The following is a 24,923-nucleotide window of genomic DNA, read 5'->3' as shown; positions in this document are numbered from 1 at the left end:
AGGAAGTGTTTTGTTTTGTTTTATCATCATCACTTGAGGGGCAGGTCATTAGCTCCACCTGAACATGAAGGAGGAAACAAACCAAAAAACACTCCACACATATACACAAATGCATGGAGAGAATAGAAAGGGTGATTGGGACTTTTCATGGGTTCTTTTCTATGGGGACTTCAAAGCCTTAAAACATCAAGGATGTAAGATGATGATCTCTTTTAGAAGCAGAAGAAGCCTCAGAGAGTAGTCCGCTCATGTTACAGATATAAAACTTGCAGGCACAAAGTGAGTACCTTGTTCAAAGCTCTCCTGATCCCCAGACCCAGGGTGTTCCACTTGAACTTGGGTTCAGCCATGGATGCACTCAGAGGATCACATCTCCACCAGTGGAACCAACCACAACCCCAGCTTCTAAAGCATATGATATCAGTACTTAATTTCTTGTGTTGTTTGGTTATATTGATTTATTTTTGATACTCAAGAAAAATCTCTACCAGAAAAAACAGAGTGTGAAGTAGCAGGGAGAAACAACAGAGTAGAATTAGTAGCAGCAGATGCTTTAACCATGTGCCAGGCCAGGAAATGTTCTAAAAGTTGATTATGTATGTAATCTTCACAGTGACCTGTTGTCCTCACTTTAAAGAAAAATGAAAGATAGAGAAGAAAGAATACTTCCAAAGAGAAAACAGGAGGCAGAGTAAATTGCCAAGTCATAGAAACAACCTTCCCAAATTTTACTCAAAACACTTAGTGAAAATCTAAATAAATATCAATGATATACTTCTCATTTAATCTAAAGACATAATCCTTGATACCACTTGGCATCTAGAGGCATGCATCTTTTGTTTCTTGCTAACTCAAACAGAAGAGTATATTACTCCCATGAATTTCTATATACTATTTCTAAATCTTACAGTGATAATGGTTCTTTCCAATAATCAATGAACAATCAATGACTCGCTATCTGAACCCTGGTGAAATGAAAGGCACTAATGATATTTGAGGGGGTCTTGAATTGGGGGAAAAGGGGACTAAATGATCTTCACGTTCCCTTCAACCTCTAAATACTATACCACCAATGGCTATAATAGGTAATATTCTAGAATTTAGAAAACATATTCAAATACATCTGATAAAATTTAAGAGAAAAAAAGAGAGTAATTTAAAAAGTACCACAGAATTCTGACACTTTGATATTTCTACACCTAGTCATCACTCACACTTTGAATAGTACAGTTTGCCAACACTGAGAGCAGCATTAGTGTATCAGGAGGGAGGAAATCTCTGCAGCATTATGCTTCAGCATCCCAACGTGGAAAAGAAAAAAAATAAAATAAAACAGTAGGCTTTGGTATCAACGATTTTCTCATGTGTTTTACTGTCAGATGACAAAATATTCTACCTCATTTCATGAAAGGTAAGAGAACTATGTGAATGTTTGCACACTGACACAGTAAATTATATTTATAAGATTTTTCAAAGAATAAAATGCTTTATACAGAAGTCTGGTAAATTATTTTAGATACTCGAATACACTCCAAAATAGTTTTGAAAAGCTATGCCTACATATAAAACACTATGTACCCTGGAGCCTTTGTCTCTACGTTTTTCATTTTGCCATGAAAAACATCATTAAAGTGTCTCAAAATAATACCTTCTCCCAAACTAGCTATGAGTTATGCAGACTACCTTCAGACTGAAGGAACTAGAGTGGAAAAGAGAAGAACATATTTATGCTAAAAGATGATTTTGGAGAAGATCTCTATTTTAAAGATTTAATGAATATCAATAGGGTTTTCTTAACCTTGGAAATGTACATTGCAAATCCCAGTGTGTGTGTTGGGGGCTTGGGTGGAATGGGTTGGGAGTGGGATGGACAACTAAACTAAACGAACTGGGCTTGTCAAAGAAAGGAAAAGTATGTGAGTAAAATATATGGTAGAAGTTTGAGCCCCAGAATAAAGCAGTTGACTAGGGAGCAATAAAGCAGAAGAAAAGGGTCCCTCAATGATAGTAAAGCCAAAGCCAAAAATGTAGCCTTTACCAAACCCATGTTGAAGGTCAAAGGAGATAAAATAAATCTCTAAGTGGATTTTATTATTTAAGAGACCACTAAAAGCAACCAAGAATGGAGGGAGGAAGGTAAGAAGAACCACAATCCCACAAACAAGCTGAGTGGAAGGGTACCAAAATACTAAAGAGGCCAAGAGGTGACAACTGGAGAGACTATTTCGATCCAGAAGTTAAATCTGTTTAAAGTTAACTAAATAAAGTTAACTGTGGTTGCCCACAGAAGGGAACATTGATCATAGAACTAATCTCGCTCTCTAACGTGAAGGATGGTGGATAAGGTACGAATAGGGATGTCACTAGTCAAAGTTAGAGTAAGGTCAATGTGTTCTGGTGAAGCCACCACCTCAGTTCTTCTTTTGGGTGCGGTTGAAAAAAGAAAGTACCACCCTATACCATGAGCCATCCACTCTCCTGTCTGACATGTTTATACAGTCACAGAATAAAACACCCATTTCACAATTTGTTAAAAGACAGATTATCGATAGCAAGCTTTATTTCTTTTTTTTTTTTTTTTTTTTTAATTTTATAGCTACTTTATTTATTTATTTATTTATTTTTGGCTGTGTTGGGTCTTCAGTTCGTGCGAGGGCTTTCTCTGGTTACGGCAAGTGGGGGCCACTCTTCATCGCGGTGCGGGGACCGCTCTTCATCGCGGTGCGCGGGCCTTTCACTATCGCGGCCCCTCCCGTTGCGGGGCACAGGCTCCAGACGCGCAGGCTCAGTAGCTGTGGCTCACGGGCCCAGCTGCTCCGTGGCATGTGGGATCTTCCCAGACCAGGGCTCGAACCCGTGTCCCCTGCATTAGCAGGCAGATTCTCAACCACTGCGCCACCAGGGAAGCCCGCAAGCTTTATTTCTATTACCTAAATTGAGAGATCAATGGCTGCATGATTTTTATGGGCTCTGACAACTGTGCATCCAAGCCAAGTTTCACAATTGTCTTCTCTCGGTATCTTCTTCACGTCCCAATCTGGTCCTGCTTTCAGTAACCACAACCTCACCGCTAGTCCCTCTCCTCTGGTTCCTTCTGCCTAAGCCTTCTGGATCAACAAGTCTTTTTCTCCACTGGTTTCTCCACTCTCTCATTTCAGATGCACTCTAAACCTCCTTTTACAATGGTCCAGATCATCTCCCCTGTTGACCCAAACCAGGTTCTGATGCTGCCGACGGTATCTGCCTTAGAAATGAAAGTTCCATCCGGGTAGGCCCCTTGTCTACCTTGTCCCATTCCATATCTCCAGTGCTTAGGACTGTGTAAGTACATAGTAGCCCCCAAAGAGGTATTTGCTGAATGAATAAATGAGAGATGAATAACTAAATGAGATCAGAATTTAAAGACATCCTCTCAGTTTCTTCCAATTCAAAATCTGTGCTCTCACTCTGTACTGGCAAAGCCAGAAGGCACCCCCAAAGGCCCTATGGGACTCTCTGAATTGAGTTCTCAAGAATGATTTGGCCTGGTCTTGCAGAGAAGTTTCCCACGTGATTGCAGCAATGGTCTGGTTATGGAGACGACGCAAAACTGCTGTGAAATGTGGTTAAATGTTCCCCACTCTTCTGCCTCCCTAGAGAAATTTCACCCTGGTAAGCCCCTAGTAATCACCGTGTCTGCATTTCTGCACACCAGCCAGCATGCACAGCTAGAGAATCCTTTCTTCCTCTCTGTTTGAGTCCCTATTGATTCTGTAGTCGGGGAAGAATCAAAGTGCTCTCCAAATACCAAACATCCCATATGGCGGTGTTATCACCGCCCTTACTACGGAGATGCTCGGCCTTTCTACCTCCGCTCGCTGGAGTCTGGCAGAACACGACGCACTCTTTTGCTGACCTATCTGTGCTGACACATTCATTGTCCTCTCTCCCTTTGTGAACTTATTAATTTTGTTGAAATAACATATGTACGTGCATAAACACAAGTTTCATTTTCTTATGCATCTTCGTAATCATTACGAGGAGAATAATTTATGGTCCACTAAAGAGGAATTCTTAAGCTAAACTGTCTTAATTGGGAATTCAGATGTTCCTCTTTTACTGAAAAGTACAGAGCTGTTCAAATTAGACTGGAAATTTGGGCCAAAACAAATGTACCTACACAAGACTTGCAGAGTCTCGGGTGAAAAGCATTAGCTGAAGCCAGACAAGTCGCCGTGGGTTTGTCTCCTTGATGCCAAATCACGCTCTGACTCTTTTTCCTTCTACATTGCAACCTTATGATGTGGTTCAAGGGTTGAGGGACTCACCCTTGTGAAAGGAAGCTTATTTAGTAATGGGAGGACAAGATGAGCCTAGCAGGGCAGCTCCTATGTGGAGCTGGACCGTTAGAGATTCAGTGCAGCTCCAGGGGGCCAGGAAGCTGGCCTTATCCAAGGTCCTCGCTGTATCTCAGGAGTCAGGCAGCCGGGGGTGGGGATGAGGCTCTGTTCTCACATAACGGCTGCTCCAAGGGACCCACTGGCCAGTGTCATAGACAGTTTTGACTTCATAGCTCTGTGGCAAATGGGTCTCTGACTTGCAGACTTCAGTCAGCCAGTTTCTCCAGAACTGGGATTACTCCATTAATTCTAATAAAAGCCATTCAGAAATATACTATACCTTTTTTGGATCCCAGAGGAGGATGAAACAAAGGAGGAAGAAGGGAAAAAACAGTTTTACAAGAATGGGATTGTACCATGGTTAGTGTCGTACTTTGCTTTTTTCACTTTGATCGTGACCATCTTCTCATAGCATTAAATACTCTTTTGGAATGGGACTTTTAAATGATCTCACATATAGCTCCTTGTAAAAACACCCTATGAGATGGTTACTAGTATTATCTAAATTTTATAAACTTAGACTTTGAGCTGTATAGTAACTTGCCCAAGGTCATACTTCAAGAAAATAGCAGAGCTGGAGTTTGAGCCGAGGCAGTCTGGAGCCTGCCGTCTTATCGACTGTGATCTACAGCCCCTGAATCATACGGTTACCATAATTATATTTCATCCTACTCCCAATGTTGGATGGGTATATGTGTATGTATACAGACACACATATATGTATGTAGTGTTATACATACACACATATGTATGTGTATGCATACATACATATACACACACACATATATATACACACCTGCAAATGTACATATATATATATATATATACACTCACACATACATGTATATTAACTTCAGATCCATGTTTAATGATGGCTGCTTTTTATTAAATACCTTTTTATTCTTATTAAAAAATAAAAAATTATGTTTTCCATTGAAAAAGTATGTGATCTCATGGTTGTCTAGGACCCTTCCATGCTTCTTGATTTAGTATTATTTCTCAAATGTTTACTATTGGTAAGTTTCAAGCATGCTACTGTCTACAGAAGAAAGGTTCTTCAAAATAGTATTAGTTACAAATAAATGCCCCCTCCCTCACAACCACCACCCCCAAAAAAGGGGCACACAGAGGCACCATTTCTCAGAATCAACTGGCAAAGACTCTTTTTGTTTTCAAAATTCTCAGCGCTGGCAAAACTGTATGGAAGTAAGTCTGTCATATACTGCGCCTCTGGAAATATAAACTGGTCTGACTTTATTGGAAAGTAATTTGGCAACAAGTATCAAGAGTCTTAAAACTTGAAAACTCTTAAATTCAGCAATTTACTGCTAAGGAACTATCCCAAGGAAACCATTGATAATGGCAACTAACATGAAGCCATAAGAACATTCTTGGTAGCATAAAAGCAAAAAAAAAAAAAAAAAAATTAGAAACAACTTAAATGTCCAACTAGAGAAGATCAATTAAATGTATTTTAGGATATGTATTCAGTGGTATGCTATATATTTGTAGGTAAATAACTTGTAATGAAAAGATGTTCATTATTGCATTGTTAAGGGGAATAAAAAGGTTAGGTGATAGCACATGTTGCATTGTTCACCACTACCATCTGATGGTCGTCTCTCTAGCTGAATTTATAAACACAACGATCAGAGTTATCCCTTTCTTATTAATGCCTTGTCACCATCCAAGTCAGTGAGCTCAAAATGAATAGAAGCTAATTTCTTTCCCACAAAAAAGCAAAGGTTCCATTTTTATAAAGAGATGGAGAGAATAAACAGATGAAGGACACGTGAATCTACAGATGTATGTTTATGTTTTTTCTGTGTGTGCGTGTGTGTGTGTGAACAGACATGTAAACATCCCCACCACTATCTTGGAGATTTTACAATCAAATGATAGTTATTTTCGGTTAAAGATTTCGGAGATATTTACCTGTACCACGTGCTTTCATCACAGTGGAGAATCATAAGCAGTCAGCTCCTTCCCAGCAGATCTTTTCACACAGATTTTGCTTGAGCAGAAGGGGAGACAGTAGAGAAACTCAATATAAAAAGCCTAGACCTGTAATTACAAAAACAATATTCCCACTGAGTTAGGCAGTTTTCTGTGGTCTTCATTCACATTAGCTGAATTCTCAGAAAAGAAAAACATATTTGCATAATCTCTCTCCCTCCCTATCTCTCTCTCTCTCTCACACACACATGTACACACACACACACACACACAGAGACAACACACACGCGACAATTCAGAATACCAAAAACTCAGCAAGCAGACACATAGCAGGTCCTCATCTCTGAGGATGAGAGGGCTCTGCCTGCCAAGGGGGGTTGCTTCCCAGCCCATCTCCTGACCTTAGGAATAACACCCTCAAAATAACCCTATTCCTTCCCCTCCTTCTCTGCCTATTGATCCCAAAACTTCTGAGAAATGAAGAACAGTTAGTTCTTCCACAGAAAATGTTGGAAACATTACTGAATCTGACGCTTTCTAAGATTCTTTCTAGCCACAAATGTAAGCAAGTTTGGTACACGTATTTACCATAACAGCCTGACTTTCACTTTAGAAACTGTACGTGCCCCTCTGTTGATGACCCAGGTGAAGCACAGTATCACTGATACCCAAAGTCATCACGGACATTTATTGAACACTGACTATGTCCCTGGCACTGTGCAAATGCTTTCCATACAATACTCCACTCCACCGCACCCTGTGAGGTAGCTAGTAATCATTATTATCTCTGTTATTGACAAGAAAACTGGGCATTTGTAGGGCTAGCAGATGTTAAAGGCAGTATTTAAGCCACTATCTTTCACGCAAGCTATGCTCATAATTCCAGTGCTATATCACGTCTCCAAAATTGATCTGATTATCAACACTCTTGTACTTATTATAAAAAAGTTAAATATTAATTCAATGTCACCTTATTTTTCCCCGGAGTCAATATGTCACCTACGTCTTAGCATTACTAACTCTTTTTGGATTTGATTGTCCTTTGATTTTAGTTTCCAAGCTAAATTGAAATCAACATGATCATATTTCCATCAGGAGTAAATTTATAGTTATTTCAGTAAATTTAAAATGTCGATTAATCCCAAATCCAGATGCCAAAACACTAAGGAAAAACCTGAAGTCGAAGTCCTACCCAAATGGCTAAATTTCATTAGAAAGAAGGCAGATAATAAAATCAAGAGCCATATGTGAATCCTTACTTTAAAATATGGAAGTAAAGAGAGGAATTTCTATATATTATGTCCATGGAATGAAAAAAACACTTAAACATTTTAACCTATTTACAAACTCTACCTACTATAGGTCTTAGGATGACTGCATACAAAATAGACATGGGCGTATCAAGAAATCAACAGTTATTTATATGGGTCACACATTAATGTCCCTTTTGTACCTGCTACGTATGCCATTATTTGTTTGCACTATTCTGGTTATGCCTCTGTGCCTCTGAACCTGCCATGCCCTCTGATTAGCAAGCCTTTCCCCTCCTTGCCAACTAGAAAATGCCTACTCATTCTTCAAGGCCAACCTCCAATCTCAATTCCTTTTGATGTCTTTCTCCACCTCTCCTGACGTTTTCTGGAAATCCAAGCAGAGGGGGTTCTGCCCCCTCCTATGTTTCCCTAGCTCAGCGATGGCACCGACATCACCCTGACATCGTCCTTTCCAAACTATGCCCCATTCCCAACCAACCAGACATTGAGTCTGCCAGCAGCACACACCCTTCCCCTTCTCTCCCGACCACCACCTCCGCTCCAGGCTGCCCACCATCCCGACTCATCTGGACTATTCTGCTGGCCTCCCATTTAGTCTCCCTGCTTCCTCCCCTGCCACCCTACAGCCCCTTCTCCTACAGCCCATCCTCAGCACCTGCCCAAAGCACTGCAGTGGCTTTCTACAGAGCTTGGATTCTGACCATGGCTCCCAGGGCCCAGTGGGATGCAGCCCTTGCATTCTTTTCCAGCCTCCATGCAGCTCCTCTGCCTTACTTTTCATTCCTGAAAAGTACCTAGCTCTTCTAGGCCTCAGACCCTTTGCACATGATCTCCTCCTTGCTGAGACTTCTCCCCGAATCACCCACCTTCTTCATCAAATGACCTTGTACTCTTTCCTCCTTCAGCTCAGTCGTCTTCTCCTCAAGGGAGCCTCTCCTGACCTCCTCAGCCAGATCACTACCCCCTACTACATGCTTTTACAGAATCACTCTCTCCCTTGTTACACTGGTCACCTTTGTAATTTTACTTTTTTTTTTTTTGCTAAATTCACGATGAATGCTTGTTTCCCCCACTAATTAGTAAGTTCCAGGAAGGCAGAACTGTGTCAAGTTCTTGCTCATGCTTTTATCCTCATTGTTCAACACAATGCTGGGCATGTTATAGGCACTCACTAAAAATCTGTTGAATGAATAAATGAGAAGAGGAGGGAGGGCGGGGGAAGGACATCCCTTCTCATAATTTAATGAGTGTTTGTTGCATCAATCTTCTGATGGCTTTTCAACACACAGAGCACAAGGTCCGCCCTCCTGAGAACAGCAGGCCAGCCTCCTGTGATCTGACCTCAGCCACGATGGCCCTCCTCCAGCTGCACTTGACACTCAGCCCCTCTGAATCCCTGTAGCTCCCTAACCAAGCCTGCCCGGCTCCGGCTCCTGCCCACACCCTGGTCTATTCTTTTCCCTCTGCACTTTTCCCTCTGATCATCTTTTCAAACTCAGACTCACTCTTCAAGTTTCAGAGCTAGGGCTGATTGTCTGTGAAGACCTCTCTTAAACTTTCTAGGGAGCTGAGGTCCCCTTCTCCCATTTTTCTACAATACCCTGTACCTACTCCTATTAAAGCAATTATCATATTTTCTTCTACTTGTGTCTTAGGCAAGTTCATCTCTCCCGGTACATTGTTAAGTCCCTTAAAGGCAAGAGGGGGTGGGTACTGCCTCATCCCACTCTCCCCAGAGTTTAGCATAGCAGCCTGGCACATAAATAGTCAGTAAATAAATATTTGTTGAATGAACGAAAGAAAGTTTACAGATATATGAAATATGTGTAAAGCTCCAGAGTTGCATATTTAAAATATCAATATATTATTAATATAGTATATTTAAATTATTATTAAATGTTGTGAGGCATAATGGTTACAAATTCATCTGTAAAATGGGCATAATAACACCCACCTCACACAGTAATTGGGAAAATTAAATAATATATATGTATACATATTACCATATGCATATAATAATATATAAGCATATATATGTAAAATATTTATATTCAAATAATATATAAGTGTATATATTATCATACACATAATATATATAAGTATATATATTATATATATATAAAAGTATATATAAGTTAAAAAAAATTTTTTTTTTTTTTTTTGGCTGCACGGCATGCGAGATCTTAGTTCCCCAACCAGGGATCAAACCCGTGCCCCTTGCAGTGGAAGTGCAGAGTCTTAACCACTGGACCGCCAGGGAAGTCTCCATAAGTAAAATATTTAGTACAGAGTTCAGCATACTGGAAGCACTCTATAAACATTATCATTAGGGCAACCAAGGTGAACTTATAATTCATGCTTCAAATTTAACAGTTTTATTTGCCAACATTTTTTCCTATTAAAACATTAATTAGCATTAGCATCTCTGTAAGGCCATAGAAAGGTGATCAGAGAGCTCCTCAGCAAACTAAGGATAAAGGAGAGTTTATTCACTACAGCTGAAGGGCAAATTATTGTTTCAGTAATCTGCAATGTATGTGTAAAGGCACAGACACTTCAACAGGAAAGAAGCATTTCTGTCCAAAAATTATCTATAAAATCTAAACGATAGAAACAACAAATATTATCATTCAAGCGCCATAAACGTTTAGCTGAAATAATTAGAAACACTTATTGTGAATTATTTCTTTTGATAAAAAAACAAGATAGTGATACATATTCATCCATTTCTTTTAATTACTGGACAGACTTTATAAATATAAATATTATGTATTTGTCTAATGAATATGCCATAAAAACGTTTGAATTATCAGCCAACACATTCCACGTGTTGTCTATTAGATGCTATTCTGATTTAGAATTGCTAAAATTTAACAGACTCTGCAAAGAGGGGGAAAGAAGCAAGATAATTCTGCAACAGGTTTTTTAGGAAAAATAATGTAAGAATGAACTGTTTACAAATGCCACCAATATACAGTTGAGCAGAATATACTGGCAATAGTTTATTCTGCAAAGCAAACTTATAATTTAGTCTTATATTGCTCTTTCTGTTGCACACTTGCTGAATTCAAATAACAAATACTGAACTATTTTATATATACTGTGTGCTACTGAAATATAAGGTACTATCATTATTGCATTTTGAGATTTCTATTCTCAATTCATCTTTATCTCTGTGATAAATGATAAAACCCAAAGCAAGTTAGATTTCTAATTGGGGCTTAACCATTTTCTGAGAAGTAATAGAGTTACAAAGGGGAAATATAAAAATGCTAACTTCTTTTTTTCTTTTTTTTATTGAAGCATAATGGATTTACAGTGTTGCGTTAGTTTCAGGTATACAGAAAAGTGATTCATCTATACGTATACATATGTGTGTGTGTGTATATATATACTCTTTTTCAGATTCTTTTCCATTACAGGTTATTACAAGATATTAAATATAGTTCCCTGGGCTATACAGTAGGTCCTTGTTGTTTATCTATTTTATATATAGTAGTGTGTATCTGTTAACCTCAAACTTCTAATTTATCTAAATTTATCTAAACTCTAAATTATCTAAATTTACTTAAATGCTAAATTCTTAACTGTTTTACCAGTAGGATATTAAACTACTTTTAAACTGAATTATAATTCTATTCATTGGGCACAACTATTAACCAGTTTAACATAATGCAAATCTATTGTGCTTTGCAACATAATTAAGATGAAAACGTAGGACAAACAAATTTAGCAAAAAAAAAAAAAAAAGTTTTAATTTACTTAGATAATATTTCTCTGAATTTCCTATTAATTTCATTATCATGATTCTTGTGTTTGTGTCATAAAATCTGGTGAAATCTTAGAAATTTACAAGGCAAAATTCCTCTTTATTTATGCTGGTCCCTCAACTGGGAATGCCCTTCTTACTAATTCAAATGTTACTCTTCCTTTAAGATTCAGCTCAGATGTCACCTCCTCTGTGACATGCTTCCACATATACTGTTATTTGTCCTGTCATGTAATGAATGACCCATTTCCCTCTCTACACTGTGAGATCCTAAGAGTCATTATCAGGTCTCTGCATTTTTCATAACAAACTGCACATTCCTTTGCACATGAATATTCTCAGTAAAGACTGGTTCGATGTGTCAACGAACACACACATTTTGATACCCTTAAGACTATGGTGAAAATGTCGCTACTTGTGATCTAAAGTTAAAGGTTAAAGAAAAAAAATCCAGTTTTAGTGAAATGAAACTCTTAGCATTTTCACTTCCAGATGCATCAGCATTGCATAAAAGATGTTGAAACTATTTTAGAAAACAGACATTCTGCACATTTTCCTCTTGGAGAATTAGTCTGAAAAATACCAAGCCACACAGTGGCCTCTGGGTGTTCTCAGGACAAACGTGCAGTTGGGTATTGATTCCACACACTCCTTCAATGGAAATCCAGAGGAAGACTCAACCTCCACCACACGCCACACATTACTCTATGCAGTTGCTCAAGAGGAAGCCGAGGACCCCCTGGAGACGTCTGCCCTCCCCTTCCAAGACCGGCCAGCACTTTAGTGATGATGCATCTGAGCAGGAGAGAACTTTGGTACCCAGACGAGCACCACACCAGTCCTGGCACACGTTTTCCACTTTCATTGTCATTCTTATTCCCGCATGGACCAATCTCTCACATATCGCCTTTTAATTTTTCAAGACTGAGCCTCTGTGATAATTTGCCTGGCTGTGTCACCTATGACATCATTATACACATGCCAAATCCCTTCTCACTCAAGGCCACGTTCTGCTCAGAAAAGAACAGTGGGCAGCAAAAGAACAAGTTTCTCCTAATAAGCTATCCAAGCTGATCGTCCACATTCGGAACTATTCATCACCACTGGGACAATAAATATGGAGTTTCCAGAAGATCACGCCAAACCTTACTTAATGGGCTCTCTTTTCTCCATGACCCAAGATTCTCTAGGCATTACGTAGGAAGAGGAGTAGAGGGCTTCTGTGTCTCCTATCTCATCCCACTTCGGGGTTACTGTCAGCTTCACCCTATATCCTCAGCCACCCAAAGGACCCCAAGGATTTCCCTGTCGTACCACATCTTTTAAACACTCGTGTTTAATGTCATTACTCGTGTAATGTCAAGACACTGGGGACTATGAAAAGGGACTATAGGGACTTCCCTGGTGGTACACTGGCTAAGAATCCACCTGCCAATGCAGAGGACACAGGTTCGAGCCCTGGTCCAGGAAGATCCCACATGCCGCAGAGCAACTAAACCCGTGCACCACAACTACTGAGCCTGCGCTTTAGAGACCGCGAGCCACAACTACTGAGCCCGCACTCCACAACTACTGAAGCCCGCGCGTGAAAAGCCCAGGCTCCGGAACAAGAGAAGCCACCGCAATGAGAAGCCCGTGCACCACAACAAAGAGTAGCATCTCCTCGCCACAACTAGAGAAAGCCCGTGCACAGCAATGAAGACCCAACGCAGCCAAAAAATTAATTAATTAAATAAAATTACTTTAAAAAAAGAGGGACTATGATAGGAAATAGGTAGAATATGGGAGCAACAAGGGGAAATTCTGGTTTATACTATCATCTTAAAATATTTGTATTTTACAAATGTAATAATGTACAATGTGATGACTATACTTAACACAACTGTATGATATAGATGAAAGTTTTTAAGAGAGTAAATCCTAAGAGTTTTCATCACAAGGAAAAAATAATTCTTTCTTTTTCTTTTTTGTATGTATACGAGATGATGAATGTTAACTAAACATTGTGGTAATCATTTCACAATACATGTAAAGTCAAATCATTATGCTGTACACCCTAAACTTCCGTAGAGCTGAATGTACCTCAATAAAGCTGGAAAAAAATTTTTAACCCAAAAATATTTTTTGTATTATGCAAAATTTGAAATCTACAAAAGGATGCACACAACATGTATATAATCTATGAAACATAGCAATAAAATGAACACCCATAAACGTACCATCTCATTTAAGACATTACCAGTAACGATGCATATACCTGTCTGCTACTTCCCTAAGCTCTCCGCCACCTCTTCTCCAGCAGTAACCACAATCCTGAACTTTGTATCATTCCCTAAAATATATCATATAATTTTGCTTGATTCTGAACTTTATAAATAATTCTATCTTATTATATGTAGACTTCTGTGGCTAGTTTTTTGCACACAATGGTGCTTCTAAGATTTAACTATGCTGTTGGTAGCAGCTGTGGGTTGTTCATTTTCACTGCTGTATAATATCCCTTGTGTGAATTTTTCAGTGTTCTGCTAATGGATTTTTAAAATTTTTATGTGTGAAATTTTCAGTGTTCTGCTAATGGATTTTTAAAATTTTTATGTGTGAATTTTTCAGTGTTCTGCTAATGGATTTTTAAAATTTTTAGTTTCTAGTGTTCATTTTATTTAATTATTTTACTAGAAACAATGCTGTTTCCAGTAGAAACAATACACATAAGCAAAGTTTCTCTGGGGTACTGCCTAGGAATGGATTGACTGGGTCATGGTATATGAATATTCACTCTTACACAATGCTGCCATATTGTTTTCCAAAATGGCTATGCCAATCTACACTCCTACCAGCAGTACACCCCATCATTTTTTAAACTGTGAAAACATTTTAAAATCAAGGAGAGCTATAGTGATCTAAAGCTGGTGTTCTTATTTTATTGGCCCAAGTTATGAATATTCATAAAGAAATAAACATCGTATACCTCTCTCTCAAACTGGTGAGTTTATATTTTGTTCCTCACTAAACAAAGCAAATGAGAACTACTTCCTAAGATATGTTTACTTTTCCACCTTCAAATGGGGCATTAACTAGTCACTTAGACTAGACTGAGGATGAATGATTTGAAGGCTCCACATGGCTTTATTTCCCAATCATTCAATTCTTTTTTTTTTAATTAATTAATTTATTTATTTATTTTTGGCTGTGTTGGGTCTTCGTTTCTGTGCAAGGGCTTTCTCTAGTTGCGGCGAGCGCGGGCCACTCTTCATCGCGGTGTGCGGGCCTCTCACTGTCGTGGCCTATCTTGTTGCCAAGCACAGGCTCCGGATGCGCAGGCTCAGTAGTTGTGGCTCACGGGCCCAGTTGCTCCGTGGCATGTGGGATCTTCCCAGACCAGGGCTCGAACCCGTGTCCCCTGCAATGGCAGGTGGATTCTCAATCACTGCGCCACCAGGGGAGCCCCCAATCATTCAATTCTTAAGCAAGGTGGCTACCAAAGGTGTCAAAGAATGATCTAGAATACTAAGGGTCCCAGGGACCAAAATTGCCCACTTGGAACAGGAAGTCATGTACAAACTTAAGCTACACAAAAGTATGGCAAATTGAGAGAATTCTTTAATTTCCTTCAATATTAAGAGAGAAACAGAGGATCTATACTCAGAAAACTATAAAACACTGATGAAAGAAAACAGAGATAGTATAAACAGATAAAGAGATATACCATGCTCCCGGATTGGAAGAATCAATATTGCGAAAATTACTATACTACCCAAAGCAATCTACAGGTTCAATGCATCCGTATCAAATAACCAATGGCATTTTTCACAGAACTAGAACAAGAAATTTTACAATTTGTATAGAAATACAAAAGATCCCGAGTAGCAAAAGCAATCTTGGGAAAGAAAAACAGAGCTGGAGGAATCAGGCTCCATGACTTCAGACTACACTACAAAGCTACAGTAATCAAGACAGTATGGTACTGGCACAAAAACAGAAATACAGATCAATGGAACAAGATAGAAAACCCAGAGATAAACCCACGCACATATGGTCACCTTATCTTTGACAAAGGACGCAAGAATATACACTGGAGAAGAGAAGTCCTCTTCAATAAGTGGTGCTGGGAAAAATGGACAGCTACATGCAAAAGAATGAAATTAGAACACACCCTAACATCATACACAAAAATAAACTCAAAACGGATTAAAGACCTAAATGTAAGGCCAGACACTATAAAACCCTCAGAGGAAAACATAGGCAGAATACTCTATGGCATAAATCACAGCAAGATCCTTTTTGACCCACCTCCTAGAGTAAGGGAAATAAAAACAAAAATAAACAAATGGGACCTAATGAAACTTCAAAGCTTTTACACAGCAAAGGAAACCATAAATAAGACGAAAAGACAACCCTCAGAATGGGAGAAAATATTTGCAAATGATGCAACTGACAAAGGATTAATCTCAAAATACTGCAGCTCATGCAGCTCAATATCACAAAAACAAACAACCCAATCCAAAAATGGGCAGAAGACCTAAATAGACATTTCTCCAAAGAAGATATACAGATGGCCAACAAATGAATGAAAAGATGCTCAACATCACTAATCATTAGAGAAATGCAAATCAAAACCACAATGAGGTATCACCTCACACCGGTCAGAAGGGCCATCATCAAAAAAATCTACAAACAATAAATGCCAGAGAGGGTGTGGAGAAAAGGGAACCCTCCTACACTGTTGGTGGTAATGTAAATTGATACATCCACTATGGAGAACAGTACGGAGGTTCCTTAAAAAATTAAAAATAGAATTACCATATGACCCAACAATCCCACTACTGGGCATATACCCTGAGAAAACCATAATTCAAAAAGAGCCATGTACCACAATGTTCACTGCAGCACTATTTACAGTAGCCAGGACATCAAAGCAACCTAAGTGTCCACTGACAGATGAATGGATAAAGAAGATGTGGCACATATATACAATGGAATATTACTCAGCCATAAGAAGGAACGAAATTGGGTTATTTGTAGTGAGGTGGATGGACCTAGAATCTGTCACACAGAGTGAAGTAAGTCAGAAAGAGAAAAACGAATACCGTATGCTAATGCATATATATGGAATTTTAAAAAGTGGTACTGATGAACCTAGTGGCAGGACAGGAATAAAGACGTAGACATGGAGAACAGACTTGAGGGCACGGGAAGGGGGAAGGGGAAGCTGGGATGAAGTGAGAGAGTAGAATTGACGTATATACACTACCAAGTGTAAAATGGATGGCTAGTGGGAAGCAGCTGCATAGCACAGGGAGATCAGCTCGGTGCTTTGTGACCACCTAGAGGGGTGGGATAGGGAGGGTGGGAGGGAGACACAAGAGGGAGGGGATATGGGGATATATGTATACATAGAGCTGATTCACTTTATTGTACACCAGAAACTAACACAACATTGTAAAGCATTTAGACTCCAATAAAGACGTGGAAGAAAAAAAAAGAGAGAAACAGAGGGATAAATAACTGAAGTAGATGAAGAAAAGCTTTATGAGCTTTTATTTTAAAACAGCAAAAAATTTTTTACAACCTTTGTAATTAGGTTTTGCCAGGCTTAGGTTTAGAGGAAAAAGGCTTCTTCCCTCCCAAAAGATCAAGGTCAAAGCTGGAGGCTACTGTTCTGCAAGTGTGAGGTCCAAATCATCCAGTTCTACATCTTTCCCCCAGGAATCTACAGAGCTGGCTGGATCTGAGTGTAGAGTTAGCAAACAAAGGGCATGAGGAGGGGCAAAGAATACAATGAACAGAACCTCTTCGTGGTACAATGGTAACAAGGGCAGGACGGCACCAGAGCAGACCCTGAAGTTAATCAGGAGAGTAACAGTAACTAGTCTGCCTTCTTGACTGACAGGAACAGAGTCTGTGTTCTGTTCCTGTTAACAGAACAGGGCAACAGTCTGTGAAACCCGGTCAGCTTCACCCAATACTGTTGTCAACAGTTTCCACTTTCTTCCCCACGGCCATTTATTATTGGTAGTAACCACTCTCTGAATTTTAAATTATCTTGACCATGTTTTCGCATCCCTTCTCCATTCTGGTCTCTTTCTTACTGGTTAACCCCGACAAGCAGACAGACCTGTGAAAAGCAGACAGTGAGGGGAGAAGGTGGCATTGGGCACCTTCACCTATACAATGGGTGTCTCTGAACATCTAGATGTGATAAAAAGTCAAACAAACAAGCAAATGGTATTAATGCCTTAAGTCACCTATTTGAGATTTTTTGTTGTCTATCAGTGAGGTATTATGCTTCTCATTAGACTCCCACACTGTTTTAATTAAGCAGGGCCAAGGGGCCTTATTTTAATCATACCAGTCATAGCCTCTCTGTTTAGGCCAGAGATCTGGAACCTAGCCAGGTAGTGTTCAGAGAACAGCCTTTCCTTCTTGATCAGCCTTTCCTTCCTTCCTCTCCCATTGACTTTCTACTAAGAGCGTGGTAAACAAAATTTTGATATTTAGTATCTGGTGCTGGATGCCCGCAAATAGGATGAGGAAAAAAAAAAAACGTGTCTGTAACCTCAGGTGCAATTCCAGATTATGAGCAGCTTTCAAGAGCGGCAAAAATACTAAAATCAGGGACTTCCCTGGCGGTCCAGTGGTTAAGACTTCACCTTCCAATGCAGGGGGTGTGGACTCCATCCCTGGTGGGGGAGCTAAGATCCTACATGCCTCGTGGCCAAAAAACCAAAACATAAAACACAAGCAATATTGTTAACACACTGAATAGAGAATTTCGAAATGGTCCACATCAAAAAAAAAAAAAAGTCTAAAAAAAAAAGGTACTAAAATCATCACATTTTACAGAATCCCTTTGTAACACTGATAGGTAAAGATCCTATTAAAACATAGTCCTCTGCCACAACTACAAAAAGCTTTTATTTAAAATGACTTTGTATTCCGATGTTACCTTAAAAGTGTGTCTGGCTTTCTATTCAGCGACTAGATGATCTTTTCAGGAGAATTACTGTACTTCGTTGTAAGTGCTTAAGGAGGGACTAATTAGTCCAGTCCTTCGTCGTCGTCCCCCACCCCACCCCCCCCCGCGGCCCTTTAAATTCCTATGGGGAATGAGGTCATGCTCAAAGCACCAGGTGGAGGTCGCATCAAACACTACAGCAGCACAAAGGGCAGCACTTTCCCAAGGCAAAACAGGTATGAGGACAAATCTTCCGCCAGGGCTATGTTCTTCACTGGCAGGCACGGAGAACAAAAAAGCTAAGCTTTTAGTACAAGATCTTGCAAAGGACCTGTTCTGACGCTGGACCACCCGCCCACGAGTTCATCTCCTCTCCTCCACTTACTGCCACGCGGCCCCTTCCCGCTCCCTGATTGGCTGTCCCCTTGGCCCAGGCACACACCTCCAGGGAGCAGGGCGGAGGGCGGGACCCAGGGGCTGCTGCTCCAACCCCAATCCTTCCTCCTCCCCATCCGCATCCCAGCACCCACAGGGGAGTGCCATCGCCCTGGGACACCAGCCCATGGCGGCTCCGTGGCAGCGGTTTGAGCTCCTACTCCTTTCTACAAGAGCCATGGAGAGCAAATTAGAGGTTATGAACACCTCCGGTGGAAGGAGGAAAATTCCTTTGGGCTTTGTAAGGGAACTTCGTCAGCGGTGAGTGTCTCCACGGTAGAAGACAGACGTGCTCACCCAAGCCCCTTAACCCTGCTGGCATTGTGGACCACCCCTTCTGTTAGTTACAATCAAGGCAGCAGGGCGGGAAAACATTCCTTGGGGAAGAATGTCTCTCATGTTCAAGGTCACTGTGGGCCCCCAGATAAGAAACATAAAGCTATTTTCAATGTAGGCAAAGCATATTCCTAAATGCAGTGTTGCCAAATTCATTTTGAGAGAGGCGGCTGGAAGTAAACTATTTTGCTCCCAACATGGGTTAAAGTTTTATTAGAAAACCAGGAAAGCACACATCCCTGGCCAAGGGACAGCAAAGAGAAACAGTTGAGTTCTAAACTGTGCTGGAAATAGAAGCAAGGGAGCAGTCTAGGATTAACTAAAAGCAGCAGTCAATTAAGAACGATGCTTTGATGCATGTTACAGAGCTTGTCACACCTTGCAGGGGCTGGTTGCCAGAGGGGTGTGGCTTTAAAATCACAGCCCTCCAAAAAGTCATGGATACCTGACATTCCATAATTAGAGTCTTTCCTTTGGTTTAAAGATTCCCTCTCTCTCTCTCTTTAAATTTCAGAATAATATGCTATCTTGGAAGTGGAATATCCAGACATCCAAAAAAAGAAACACACACACACAAACATATATGGAAGGAGAACAGGTTTTGAATTAAAGCTGAGCTTTACCACTTTCCAGCTCTGTAACTTTGGGGAAGTTATTTATTGGCTTGACTCTCAAGTTCATCAGCTGTGAAATGAGACAAACACCTGCCTCAGAAGGTTGGTGCAAAGTTGAAGTTCAATTATGTACATAAAAGTATGTGGCCCACTCATAGTAGACATTCAGACACTAGTTTTCCTCTGCTTTTTTACAGAAGAGGTCATAATAGGGGAACAAGTGAGGACAACGGCTTCCTGATGTGGAAATGATGAGGAGGTCAGCAGAGATGGAGATGGGGGTGGCAGGAGAAAAGGGCCACCTGGGACCCAGTGACAGAATCTGCTTCACAAACGTGCTGAGGTCAGCTTCTGCTCAAGGGCACATGGCGGCTGCAGGCTGACATTTATCTGCAATGTAGACGGGCTGGCAAGCTGTGAACTTAGCAACTGGCCTTCGCCAAAGAGCCATGCCTAGCCCCTCCCAAGGCTCTCCCATGCTTGGTGTCCAGCTGGGGAAAGGAAGCATTGGGGAACATCTGAACAGCTGTCCTACAGGGTCACCTGCAAGGGCGTGGGTTAGGTGAAGCTATGAGCGGGTGGCAGGCAGGCAAGCCAGCAGCAGAGATTAAATGTAGCTTCCAACTTGCTGAAGCCCAATGATGTCAATCAGACCTCACTGACCCACAGGCCAGGTCAATGGGGCTGGAGACTCTCCTACCAACTTACCGAGGACAGGCCCCAAACCAAAGTGTGTAGCCAGAGATGGTTTTCTTTTCCTAGGCATCAGTATCTCCACACTTAGGGATCACCCCTTGGCTCACCCTGGAGAACCAGCCATCCTTGACTTCCAAGGCATGAGCCAAGCAATCTCACCAGTCTCTCAGGTGAATGGACCAAACAGAGAGGGCTAAAAATGGTAGGAGGGGAGGGGCTCTAGAGCAGGCTGAGGCAGAAGTATATTTTTAGGCTGAGAAGAGTTTCGAAATCTAAAACGCTGCTACGCAGAAGATAAACCTTCCCCAAATTTCCTTCTATAATTGCTGCCCATAAAAATAAGCTTAACCTGAACAAATAAGAAGGAGAGAGGGATTTTTAACAATAAACAGTAACAGCTAATACAAGTAACAGGGACATTATTTAGAAACATTAATAGGTCAGGATACCAGCCCTTCTGTTTCCCCAAAAGGCCTCCTTGGAGCATTGGTAATCTGCAGTCCACATTTTAGAGGTCACTAAACTGACAGTGTTTACTGCTGTAGTGGTTACTGGAGTGTGACTTCAGCAGATTCACTTTTAGAAAATTTCAAAATATAGAAGTGGGAAACAACAATATACGTGCATGGAAATCTTGTTAAGTGGTTTATTGTGTTTTTCTTTATGCAACGGTAGTGAATGATTGGCCATTATTTTCTATCTAATAATCAAGATGAATAACTCTGGGTTGATTCATTCTGTGTATTATCTATTACAAATGTGAAAATTCCAGTTAACCTTTCCCTAACCCCCAATATACTTTTAGACCATTCCCTCCCTCCTTCCTTTGATGAGTTGTGTGCGCAAAGAATCTGGCATCATTTTAATACTAGTTGAGCAAAACCATTATGGAAGGTAAATAAAAGCTTCATACATACAGTGCTTCCCAAAGCCAAAGGAAATGATTTTGGAGTATACACATCACTGATTACATTCCATCAGCAGAGATAATTAAAAGTTGACTATAGAATAATATTAAACAGCAGGCACAACTTTTTGAAAATTTCTCCCTGGTATTAGATATGCAAAAACACCAACTGAATGTTCGACGCTAATCACATTCGTCTCTTCTTAAGAGCAGAGTATAATAAGTGGGTAGACTAAAAGGAATGCTTTGAACAGAATGCTTCACGATTGTCTGATTAGTCTAAATTTAAAACTCCAACAAAGGCAAGGATTATTCTTCTTGAGGTTCAAGATGCACGAGGATTTGGTAATGAAATTCCTTTAGGAGAGCAAATAAAAAAACCTATCTACAAGCTGCCAGTGTTTTATGTCTGTATAGTGTTTTTAAGTCAAAGTCACCATTCATCCAATGATAAATGCTTGTTTGAATAAATGAGTGAAAGAGAAAAGGCCTCAAAATACAAGTTTAATCGCCTCTAAGTTATGAATCAGGCAAAGCAATTTTAATCATCCCCAAGCGCACAGGCTGAGACAGGTTAAATGTTGGCTCTCACCAACCAGGCCAAAGCCAGACCTGGAAACCGAACTCATGTCCTTTGATTCTTAGAAAATGACCCAGCTGTTAGGGCCTGTTGCTTAGCTGCCTCACTGCAAACTCTTAATACAATTGGGAATGCATGTTATCTAGGCCAGGTGAGGTAACGTGAAGGAAGCATAACAAAGCCGGGCTTGTTCCTGAAATTATTACAGGTAGTCACACACACACAAAAAGGAAAAGCCCCATCAAAACACTAAAATTAAAGAGGAAATTCTTAATATTAATGTCTTCACTCTAATGAGACACCTAGAGTAAATTACTCAGTGCTAGAAATGATACTATACCAAGAGTGAGAAAAAAATGAGCCTGCAGGATACTGGAGAGGTGGAACCTGGAGTTTCCCCAGGGGGCTTCAAGTTTATTCTTCCAGGAACATTGGTAACACCCATCTTTTTTCCATTCTGACCTGGTAACAGGATGCAATCCGTGAGCCAGCTAGACACTTAAAATCTATTTGTTTCAATAACTCAGAGGAGAAATGTAACAAGAAGATTTTTTGCAAGTGGAATCTATTTGGCAAGCGGAATCTGTTTCTATGAGAAAATTCTCATGCATTTCAGAGGGAGGGTTCTCAAATCGTAAATCTTGAAGTTTTCAAAATTCATGCCAAGGGAATGAATATTACCCCCATGCTAAGCTATCCTTGGTGAGCTAAGCATAAGCAGCAAAGCACGTGCCCCAGTATCTATTTTTCTGATCCCAGAGGAAGGTGAAACAGACTCATATCGTAAAGTAGGTAAAGTCTGTCACAGGATCCATCCCCTCTCTTCCCCTAAGGTGCCTCCCCTTAGGCCCCAGGGGTTTCTGCTCTGTCCGTGGCCTTTTCCACCCCTTTTCCACCCCGACGCTGTGGACGGTAACACCAGTGAGACTTCGTATTGTTTCAATACGAATATACGTCATTCATTGTTTTGCCTCCTAAAAAATATTCGTTTAAACCTTTTCATTTTTAAATTGAGGACTCAAAAACTTTACTTGCCTTTAAATTCCAGCATCAGCTAGCAGCCAACCTTCTGAATTGGGAGACAGGATAAGGTAACTCCCCTATTTTTAAAAGCTTATTTTGTTTCATGTGCAGGCCTGCCGTAAAGATGGAAATCCATTGAAATCGCAGGCGGGGTTCATACGCCACTCTGACCGTGGGCAAAAACTCTGTAACTCAGCCTCAGTTACTCATGTATAAAATAGGAATTATTATCACAGAATATAATAACAATTATGAGTCAATGAATATAAAGTAGCTGGCACATTGCTATCCTAAAGGCTAAACTATCCTCGGAAAGGACACAGTGGTTCCCAAGTGCAGCTAAATGCAGCCCCGGGTTGATCCAGCCACATCTGCTAAGGGCCAGAATCCCTGGGAACTCAAGAGCCTGATTCTTACCGGTTTCTCAAAGCTTCTGGCCTCAGGCCATGGAGCCAGGCGCCCCCTAAAGGCAGGCCTGGGGTTAGTCCTTCTCTGCTACTGTTCTTTTATCGGGCTCTTTTCCTGCCTGAGAGCATCTCAGCCCTTTCCCACTCCTCTCCTCCCCATCCCCCTGGTCCCGGAAGCCTCGAGATACCGTGCCATTCCTCACTGTGCCACCCGCTTCCCAGTCCCCACCCTCTACCCTGCAGCAGTGTAGACATAAATTCAACACGCACTGGGAAACCCCAAAATTCGTGCGACTGGCTTTACTGCAATACTCGCTTTATTGGGGAAGTCTGGGACCGAACCCGCAGAATCTCTGAGGTCTGCCTGTAATGGATTTTTCATGGGGAGACCTCCAAGAGCCCCCCCCCCACAGCTGAGTTTACACAGCCTTGAGCCCCTGGCAGCCAGAGCCTGATTTAAAACAAATTTCCCACGAGGAAAGGCACGTTTCGAGATGAGGAGACGACCCAGCCGAGAGAGAGGCCCCAGCACCGTGAATGGGAGTCGGGGGTGGGGGGGGGGCTTGCAAAGCACTGGTTTTGGCTCAGGCTTCTTGAGGAGGTCTGAGCTAAATTTTACAAATCAAATATCACCATTTTGGCGAGGTTTGGAGAGGCAGGAGAGGACGAAACCACAAAAGAACCGGGAGGCTTCGACCAGAAACAGGGGAGGCATGGACGCTGAGTAGGGCAAACAGGCCGCCGGGCAGAGACTGGCCTGGAAGCTGCAGTGAAGGGAGAGAAATAACCGGACGGGGGCAGAGGTCGGGGCAGGGAGGGCACCCCAAGGCGAGATTCACGGAAGGCAATGCAGCAGATGCTTGGAGGAAGCACCCCGGGAGCTCTCAGTCACGACGTCGGCGGCATGAGGGATGCATCTCTGCAAGGGTTTTCCAGCTCAGCGTCTGGAAGCACCGTCTCCTTTAGGAGCAGCAGGACCTGGTGGGAAGGGCTACGGAAGCCGAATCCACAAACCAGGGGTCTCCTTGTCTGGTCCTCTGCTGGGATAAGACCTTGCAGAAGGGAGACTGGTCAAGGCCCTTTGACCAGGTCTGAACATGGCAAGAAGACAATGGGGAGCAGTTGCAAGCGCTTCCCAAGAACCCCTCAATAAAGAGAGAAAGAAGAGCAGGGTTGAGAAAATGCTGCACCCTTGGGTTTGGGAAGAGGTGGATACGGGGAGGCCCAGCTGTTATAGGTGGGACCCAGGATGGGTATATGTGATACCAGGTGGATTACATCCATGCACGTGTACATATTGTATTATATACTGTATCTGGAGAAAGAAAACTGCACTAATTATAGACATCAGAAAGCAAATCAAGGAGTGAAAAATGATCAAAATTATTTTAATTGTGTAAAAGTAATACAGATTAGAGTCATGTACGTGAACTGCTTCCACTAATGCCCAGTGACCATGCAGCACAATATCAATGAAATGTATCATGAACTGTGTACTCGATCAACTCACTTGTGTAAGTTACATTTTATGACAATACTAAATTGTTTTATATGCTCAGGCTTCGGATTTTTTGATGCATGTAACTGCAGCG

At 41.1% G+C, this 24,923-nt stretch overlaps 1 protein-coding gene across 7 annotated transcripts in view; it reads right to left on the bottom strand.

Moving 5' to 3' along the window:
* The window catches only part of ATXN1 (ataxin 1), a 399,864-nt gene that overhangs the window by 241,238 nt on the left and 133,703 nt on the right, over nt 1-24,923 (bottom strand). For 4 of the 7 annotated variants that reach the window (XM_057554755.1, XM_057554761.1, XM_057554759.1 and 1 more), the window contains one exon: nt 6,315-6,443. The exons of 1 other annotated variant lie outside the window; for it this stretch is intronic. The gene's annotated coding sequence lies outside the window, so the exon portion shown is untranslated. The remainder of the gene's footprint in view (nt 1-6,314; nt 6,444-24,923) is intronic. 2 more of the 7 variants (XM_057554756.1, XM_057554757.1) reach the window with 2 other exon arrangements.

The sequence above is a fragment of the Balaenoptera acutorostrata genome, chromosome 10 (genome assembly GCF_949987535.1).
Source record: "Balaenoptera acutorostrata chromosome 10, mBalAcu1.1, whole genome shotgun sequence".
Classification (NCBI taxonomy): domain Eukaryota; kingdom Metazoa; phylum Chordata; class Mammalia; order Artiodactyla; family Balaenopteridae; genus Balaenoptera; species Balaenoptera acutorostrata.
Note: the sequence above shows the minus strand (reverse complement) of the source record. Positions and strands in the feature narration are given on the sequence as shown.